Source organism: Anas acuta, chromosome W (genome assembly GCF_963932015.1).
Source record: "Anas acuta chromosome W, bAnaAcu1.1, whole genome shotgun sequence".
NCBI lineage: Eukaryota > Metazoa > Chordata > Aves > Anseriformes > Anatidae > Anas > Anas acuta.
Window position 1 is genome coordinate 12,796,902 of NC_089016.1, and position 8,832 is coordinate 12,805,733.

An 8,832-nucleotide genomic window follows, 5' to 3' on the forward strand; every position below is an offset into this window, starting at 1 on the left:
CTTTTACGTATTTGCTTTTGTATTTTGCTGCTTTTTTGCTTTATGCCAAATCTAGAGGGAAGAGGGGAAAGAGCAAGGAAAGAAAAGAAGGAGGCCTCCACAGGAACTCACTTCAAAGAGTTTGAGGCTTTTTGAATTGCTCATTGAACCCCCTGACTTCCTCTGAAAATTTGGAAGACATTTTTAGTACTTTTTTTTCCTCATGAACTTAAAGTAAGGTTTTATTTCTTGCCAAGGTGATTAGCTCCGGGGCAGACGCGTTCTGCCGTGGAGCAGGGGATTGAGACGGGCAGGGCTTTTTTTTCCGGCATCGAGTCCACTCGAAGCAGCCAAGGGAGCCGCCAGGACCCGGCAGCCCTCGCGAGGGAGGCTGACAAGGTGTAGGTGGAGCCAGCAGCGCCCCCTCCCTGGACGTTCTAAAGCAGCCCCTAGGGAGCACGAGCTACCAGGAGCACGTCGAGCAGGGCGGGCAAACAGGGCGTGGCACGTCAGAAGGGAGTGGAGCGGCAGTTTGTGCGGCAGTTCGTGCAGGGAGGGCCCCTCACAGCTCTCTTGCAGCGGTCTTTTGCTTTGGTACTGGTACTGGTAGCCTGCTTGCGAGAAACCTGGCTATGGTATCAACCAGGCAGAAAAACATGGCCTCCGCATCTCTTGCGGCCTCTTCAGCCGCGGTCACCAATGTGGCTACTCAGATGGAGAGCTCGGGGAAACACATCTCCATCCAGGTCTTGGGCTGCAGGGTGTGCCCAAGTCTTCTGTCCCTATCCAACAGTAGCAGCGAGGGGTATGCCTGTGGGAGGTGTGCCCAGGTTGAAGAGCTGCTCAAACAGGTAGCGGAACTTCAGGAGGAGGTGAGCAGGCTCAGGAGCATCAGGGAGTCAGAGAGGGAAATTGACTGGTGGAGGTGTACTCTGCCCTCCCTGAGACAGACTCAGGAGCCTGCTGCAGCACAGGTGCCTCCTGCTGCGCAGAAGACAAAAGTCCCCTCATCCCACTAGGCAGTAAGAGGGGACCTAGGCCAAGGGGGGGAATGGAGGCAGGTTCCTGTTTGGGGTGGTAGGTCAGACCTGTCCCTGCCCACCTCACCTTCCCATCTACCCTTATGTAACAGGTACGAGTCTCTAGAACACCATAGAACAATGAAGTAGACGAAAGCCCATCCCAGTTGGAGAGGGTGCCTAAGGCAAGGCAACCTACCCTCCGCATTGCTACATTGTCTGTCAAGAAAGACAGAGGGGTTATTGGCATGGGGGACTCCCTTTTGAAAGGGACAGAGGGCCTGATAGGCCGACTGGACCCAACCCAAAGGGAAGTCTGCTGCCTCCCCGGGGCTCGGGTGAGAGACTTAGCTAAGAAAGTCAAGCGCCTGGTACAGCCCACCGACTACTACCTGCTACTGGTCTTTCAGGCTGGTAATGATGAGGTAGCAACGAGAAGTTCAAGAGCGATCAGAAGGGACTTTAGGGCTTTGGGGCGACTAGTCAAAGGTTTAGAAGCACAGGTTGTATTTGCCTCTGTCCTTCTGATAGGGGGGATTGATGCTGACAAGCGGGCTTACCACATTAACATGTGGCTTCGGGACTGGTGCAACCGACAGAACTTCAGTTTTTCTGATCATGGGAAGGTCTATGTGACGCCAGGCCTGCTGTCACCAGATGGGATGCACCTCTTTCAGAGAGGGATAAGGATTTTGGCTCAGGAGTTGGCGGGGCTGGTAGTTAGGGCTTTAAACTAGAGTTGAAGGGGGAAGGGATAAAATCAGGCACGCTGGTGATGAGCTAAGGGATGGTGCGCTAGAATCAGAGGGACTGTGTGCCAGAGAGGTCCTTCGGTCTGCTCCACAAGGTGCTGTGTGTAGGGAAGCGCATTTGAAGTGCTTCTACACAAATGCACCCAGTATGAGGAATAAAATGGATGAGCTAGAAATCTTGGCCCAGTCCCACAGCTACAACATCATCGGCATAAGCGAAGCCTGGTGGGATGAGTCCTGTGGCTGGTGTGCTGCAATAGATGGTTACGGGCTCTTCAGGAGGGACAGGCAGGGTAGGCGAGGTGGTTGGGTGGCGATGTATGTGAAGCATGGGCTGGACTGCGTGGAACTTCAGGTTGGGGATGGCAAAGTTGAGAGCCTCTGGGTAAGGATTAAGGGACGAACAAATAAAGGGGATGTCGTTGTGGGAATCTATTACAAACCACCTGGCCAGGACGACAATGCCGATGAATTATTCTTTGCAGAACTAAGAGATGCCTCGAGGTCAACTTCCCTTGTCCATATGGGGGATTTCAACTTGCCAGACGTCAACTGGGATCACCACACGGCTGACACGAGCAAGTCCAGAAGGTTCCTAAAGCACATAGATGATAACTTCTTGGTGCAGGTGCTAAGGGATCCCACTAGGAAAGGTGCCCTCCTACATCTGTTGCTGGAGAACAGAGAGGGTCTTGTGGGGGACGTGGCAATTGGCAACCATCTCTGCCATAGTGACCATGAAGTGGTTGAATTTAGAATTTATGGTGACAGAATGAAAACTGCCACCAAAACTTCAGCCCTGGATATGGGGAAAGCAGACTTCAGGCTGCTCAGGGAACTAGTCAGCAAGGTCCCCTGGGAAGCTGCTTTTGAAGGCGTTGGCATCCATCAGTGCTGGTCAGCCTTTAAGCACTGCCTCCTAAAAGCACAAGATCAGGCAATTCCAAAATATCGGAAGACAGGCAGGTGGCACAGCCGGCCGGCCTGGCTGACCAGGGATCTTCTACTGGAGCCTAGACGGAAAAAGAAAGTGTACGGCTGCTGGAAGGGGGGTCAGGTGACGAGGAAGGAATACAGGGATGCTGTCCATGTTTGTAGGGAGAAAATTAGTGTGGCCAAAGCCCAACTACAGTTGAAGCTGGCCATGTCTGTGAGAGACAATAAAAAAGTTTTTTTTAGATATGTGAACAGAAAAAGGAGAACCAAAGAAAACATAGGTCCGCTACTTGACGGGGAAGGTCTCCTCACAGACAAGGACATAGGCGAAGCAGAGACGTTTAATGCCTTCTTCACCTCTGTCTTCAGTGCTGATGATGGGCTTTGGGACCCTGGGTGCCCTGAGCAGGAGGACCATGACGGTGGGAATGACAAACTCCCAACCGACCCTGAACACGTGCGGGATTTGCTGCTCCACCTGGATCCATACAAGTCCATGGGTCCGGATGGGATCCATCCCAGGGTGCTCAGAGAGCTGGCTGACATCATTGTGGGACCTCTCTCAATTATTTTTCAAGGATCTTGGGAATCTGGAGAGGTCCCAATAGACTGGAAGCTGGCAAATGTGCCAATTTTCAAGAAGGGCAAGAAAGAAGACCCTGGTAACTACAGGCCTGTCAGTCTCACTTCATTGCCTGGTAAAATTATGGAGATGATTCTTGAAGTTATTGAGGCGCACCTGGGGGACAATGCAGTCATTGGTCCCAGCCAACATGGGTTCACGACGGGTAGGTACTGTTTAACAAATTTTATTTCCATTTTAAAAACAAAGCTACACATTTTTACTTGACATTTCATTGATAACAATATTCACTTGTCTAGGAACAAGTCATGTTTATTCAGAATCAGGATATTAGCGTGCCTTTCCAAAAGCCAAATCCCCAGCCAGGGGATGGAGGCCAATTTTATATTGATATGGTCCAGATCAAGTTGTCACCAAAAGGTGCGCTGCATTTATCTTCATGCTCTCAGTTGTCTTTCACCTGTTTCTCCACTAGCAATGAGGCTCCAGAGCAGGTGGACTGATTTGTTAATCTGGCAAACATTTGTTCCAGGGAAAATATATTTGCGAAGGGGAAGGGAGTAGCTTGTTGCAAATTAACAAGATCATCCTTTCTGTAGTGAGGAGTCAGTTAACTTCAAACAATCTAAGGAACTGGGTAGTACCTTCTACTTAGCATAATCCATGCAGGAGCTAAAAAAAAAAAAAGCAATAATCTGATGCCATATTCCATTCCCTTTGCCACTGATCTTTAACCTCAGCTTGCCTTATTGTGATAAGGAGCTTGCCAAGAGAAGTTGTGGATGCTCTATCCCCGGAGGTGTTCAAGACCAATTCTAGCTACTTTAGTTGAAAATGAGTAAACCATTAAAAGTTACTAGAAATATCTACAGAAAATCAGTCTCAGCTACCCATACAAATTATATAGAAAATATCATGTCATCCCATTAGTCTGAGGTGACCATGGAAAATATATTACCTTTTGAACAAATCGATGAGCCTCCACAGCAGAATATGCATCTCCAGAAGGTAAGGATATTGGCCAGTGTAATCTGACCTTTTCACTTTGAGACTGCAACAAAATAGGTTTAATTATTGGTAGTCAGATATTACTGGGTAGACTATTAAGCAGTGAGTCATCCTCAATCTATATAGTGGCTACCACATTAAAACAAGAACTAACGCTGTCCCTGACAGGCATTAAGTTAGTGTCCTGCTGGACTTCTCAGATAAGTGAATGGGCCTGGAGACTGAATTACCCATTCATCTATACTTCAAGGTATGTTTCTGGGTTAAGGAAAATTGATCAACAGCATTAAGGATGTTGCATCAATGTAGTAGTAACAATCACTCAAGACTTTTACTTGCCATTAAGAGACCCCACCATAGGTAAATTCTGTTGCATACTGTATGTCTACTGGTAAGTCTTATAATTCTTAACCAAGTCAGTGTATTCACAAGCCTAAATGCTTAAGACAAAGGATGTACCACTTTGTTATTCCCTCTCATTTTATACGCTACTATATGTTCTCATATACTATATATTTAATCCCATGCATTTTATCTCTTTTTCATCTTTTTCTCATCCTTGCCACAGAAGTGTATTCAAGAAATGAGTTAGAGAAGTAGCTAGAGCCTACACATTTTTTTAAAGTAAAAAAGAAACATCAGTAGAACTATATCTTTCCTATTTCACATACCGCTATCACCAAAAGAAACTTCAGGGCAGTAATTAGGATTTGAGAAATAGCTGCAGTGTTTGATATTCTTACTTGCACAGGGCATTAGCTACGTATGTGATAATTAAATTTTCTCACAAATACAAAGATAAGCTTTATACAGGACCCTAATATACTTCTTTAAGAATTAGAAACCAGAGATATTCCATTAGGTTAACACTTATACTGTCCTTTTCTATGTGAACTGTGAAGTCACATTCTCAAAATTAGTGTTAAGCAACAGTATTCAACCATACAAAAATTAAGAACTAAATTCCAATTATAAGTGTCAGTATAAAATATCTAGAGTTTCAGGAGATGCACCCCAGGATTGAGTTTAAGTCACAAAAGTCTTCTATGAAGTGCCCATCATTAACATTTTTCAAGCATCGATACCCGTTCTTCCATTTTATCCTGCCTATCGAGAGCAGCTTCAACAGCATCAAAGAATTCTTCTTCATTAATCAGACTATTAGGACCCTCCTAGAGCATAAGAAACAAAACTAGTTTAAATTTTTGGAGACAAGAGCTCCAGCTAAGTTTAATATTGGAAATATATATGTATATATTATGCATATAACTGATAGAAGGAAATTCCTCCACAGACCTCAAATATTTTCACCAATATTCTTAGATTACAATTCAACTGAAAACCCTACTTGTTAAAGGAAGTTATTCCCTCTAACTACAATTTAGTGGTAGTTATATAAACAAGTAAAAGCAAACAGGAAACTGAGGATTGAGGAAGTGGCAATACACTTTGACATCAGATTTAAGCTTTTATTAACATATCTCCTCTTAAAACTGTTTAAAGTGTGTCAGAAAAGTAAGCATACTATCATAGTTGTGCAGTTAGACTTCTTCTGAGTATTCATTCCAGTGTCTTAGGGTAAATTTCAGATATGTACTCAAAACATAACAATACAAGATAAAATCCTGGGAATCTCTTGAGAATTCTTGGAAAGAACAGTTTAGCACTAAACAGCAGGTAGAGTTGAGTCAAGTATTAAAAACTTAAGTCTAAATACAAAAAATGGTAATTTAAGAAGACTAGGTTTGATGCTTTTATTGTATTGTAAAACAAACCAGTCTAGCAAGTTTCATAAAACTACAACAGGGATATCTGGGAGAAGCAGCTGGGTTCATAATCAGGTAGACAAAGTCCAACTTCCTATCCATCTTCTTCTTTTACATTTCATGCCTATGTCATAGCAGAGAACCTAAGCACAACTATCTTTTAAATATCTCAACGCATTACTACTATTTCTCAGGCTATGATTTGTAAACAGAAACAAGTGCTTGATTAATCTACATGAGAGGGTCAAGTTCTTGCAAATTACAGAAACTACAATATAGATGCATTAGCTTAAACTACCTTCTGAAGAAGAATATATCTTAGAATTTTACTAAATACCTGAGGAGGAAGCTGATGAAATATGCAATTTGTCAGCTGAAGCAGGACTTAAAATGATTGAATTTATGAACACATTTAAAGTGGCAGTGATGTTGCCTTCAGGGGGCAGTGGCGACCTGGTTCAGGAACGGCACGGCGGCCAACCCCAGGCCGCTCGGTCCATCGGCTCACAGACACCAATGTGGTGGATGGCAAATGGCGTTTATTGTCGAGTCACATGGGCTTATATACCCGAGGCCCATAGCGTCACTTCCGCTTGCTTACATCACAGGCCACACGCCACTGTCCATCAAGGGAGGGGCTCCACCTTTCCGTACATCGCGACATCTTCCGTCCGCCAGACCCTAACTACCCACACAGTGACAAGTTAAAAATCAATTTAAGTTAAACTTCAGATTCTAGGACTACCTCTGTAGTCAGGGTTTTCATATTTGCATTACATACTATACAGCTAACCCATTAAAAAGCAAACATACAAAACTATTGCATATGGATAGAGCAACAACAACCAAAAAAAATCACAAGTAATTAGAAATATCTGTAAGAAAAATGCTCTAGACAAAAGCAGAACAAGAAAATCTGGGGTAAATACAGACTTCTATTCTCAAGAAGTTAAGGACTGAGATTCTTCATCCAGTTTCCATTTCCAAGGTAGAAAAATAAAAGTGGTATGAACACCTAACACCTTGATTTACAAACACACACACAAAAATACACACACACCACTTTTGAGAAATAAACCAGTCTTTGAACGCCTTAGCATTTTTTAAATTATCCAAGCAGAATTTCTACCTCATAGTCCAGCCCTCCAAAGTGGGACTTTTTCTTCAGTTCTGTCAAAGCATTTTTGTATGCTTCTTCTATTCTTCTCCTCTTCTCCATGTCCTGCAAAATTACACAACCATGTAATGCAGCAAGAATGAACTGGCTGATAATAGTAAATATGCCAGCCAATAAATGGAATAACCAGTATAGTGTTTTTTTTTTTCCTAAGGAAAGATTACAAACCTGCAGATTTTATTTGCATGAATGCATGATGTGTGCCCATATAAACGCGTATATAATACAAAGCTTGGAAAGCTAGTTGTCTTGAGGATAGCTTTTTTAAGGTCATGTGGAAGAAACCAGATCAGCAAGCAAAAACTGGTATCTAGTTTAAACATAGCTATTCATGGTTTGTTGAGGGTCAGACTTGGTATCTGACTGACAGTTTATATAAATCTCCTTGACTGTTGTGGTTTAACAGGGCCGGCAGCAAAGCACCACTCAGCCCTTTGCTCACCCTTCCCCCCTGCAGTGGGATGGGGGAGTGTCCTGGTTTCAGTTAGAACAGAATTAATTTTCTTCCTAGTAGCTGGTGGAATGCTGTGTTTTGGCTTAGGATGAGAAGAGTGCTGATAACACCCCGATGCTTTAATTGTTGCAGAGCAGTGCTTATACCAAGCCAAGGATATCTCAGCCTTTTGCTCTGTCCTGCCAACAGGCAGGCTGGGGGTGCAGTAAGAGCTGGGAGGGGACAGACCCAGGACAGGTGACCCAAACTAGCCAAAGGGGTATTCACAGAATCACAGAATTTCTAGGTTGGAAGAGACCTCAAGATCATCGAGTCCAACCTCTAACCTAACACTAACAGTCCCCACTAAACCATATCCCTAAGCTCTACATCTAAACGTCTTTTGAAGACTTCCAGGGATGGTGACTCCACCACTTCCCTGGGCAGCCTGTTCCAGTGCCTAACAACCCTTTCAGTAAAGAAGTTCTTCCTAACATCTAACCTAAAACTCCCCTGGCGTAACTTTAGCCCATTCCCCCTCGTCCTGTCACCAGGCACGTGGGAGAACAGGCCAACCCCCACCTCTCTACAGCCTCCTTTAAGGTATCTGTAGAGAGCGATAAGGTCACCCCTGAGCCTCCTCTTCTCCAGGCTGAACAAGCCCAGCTCCTTCAGCCGCTCCTCATAGGACTTGCTCTCCAGGCCCCTCACCAGCTTCGTCGCCCTTCTCTGGACCCGCTCAAGCACCTCGATGTCCTTCTTGTAGCGAGGGGCCCAAAACTGAACACAGTACTCAAGGTGCGGCCTCACCAGGGCCGAGTACAGGGGGACGATCACCTCCCTAGCCCTGCTGGTCACACTGTTTCTGATACAAGCCAGGATGCTGTTGGCCTTCTTGGCCACCTGAGCACACTGCTGGCTCATATTCAGCCGACTGTCCACCATCACTCCCAGGTCCTTCTCTGCCTGGCAGCTTTCCAACCAGTCCTCTCCCAGCCTGTAGCTCTGCTTGGGGTTATTGCGCCCCAGGTGCAGGACCCGGCACTTGGCCTTGTTAAACTTCATGCAGTTGACCTCAGCCCATCGGTGCAGCCTATCCAGATCCTCCTGCAGAGCCTTCCTACCCTCGAGCAGATCGACACACGCACCTAACTTGGTGTCATCTGCAAACTTACTGAG

At 45.1% G+C, this 8,832-nt stretch overlaps 1 long non-coding RNA gene across 1 annotated transcript; it reads right to left on the minus strand.

Annotated features, from left to right (window-relative positions):
* Positions 1 to 3,950: 3,950 nt before the first annotated feature.
* LOC137846972 (uncharacterized) lies at positions 3,951 to 8,581 on the minus strand. Its single transcript, XR_011090687.1, has 3 exons — positions 7,389 to 8,581; positions 7,173 to 7,265; positions 3,951 to 5,449 (listed from the first exon to the last, which is right to left on the minus strand). It is a non-coding gene; the product is annotated as an uncharacterized lncRNA (long non-coding RNA).
* Between the last annotated feature and the right edge of the window lie 251 nt (positions 8,582 to 8,832).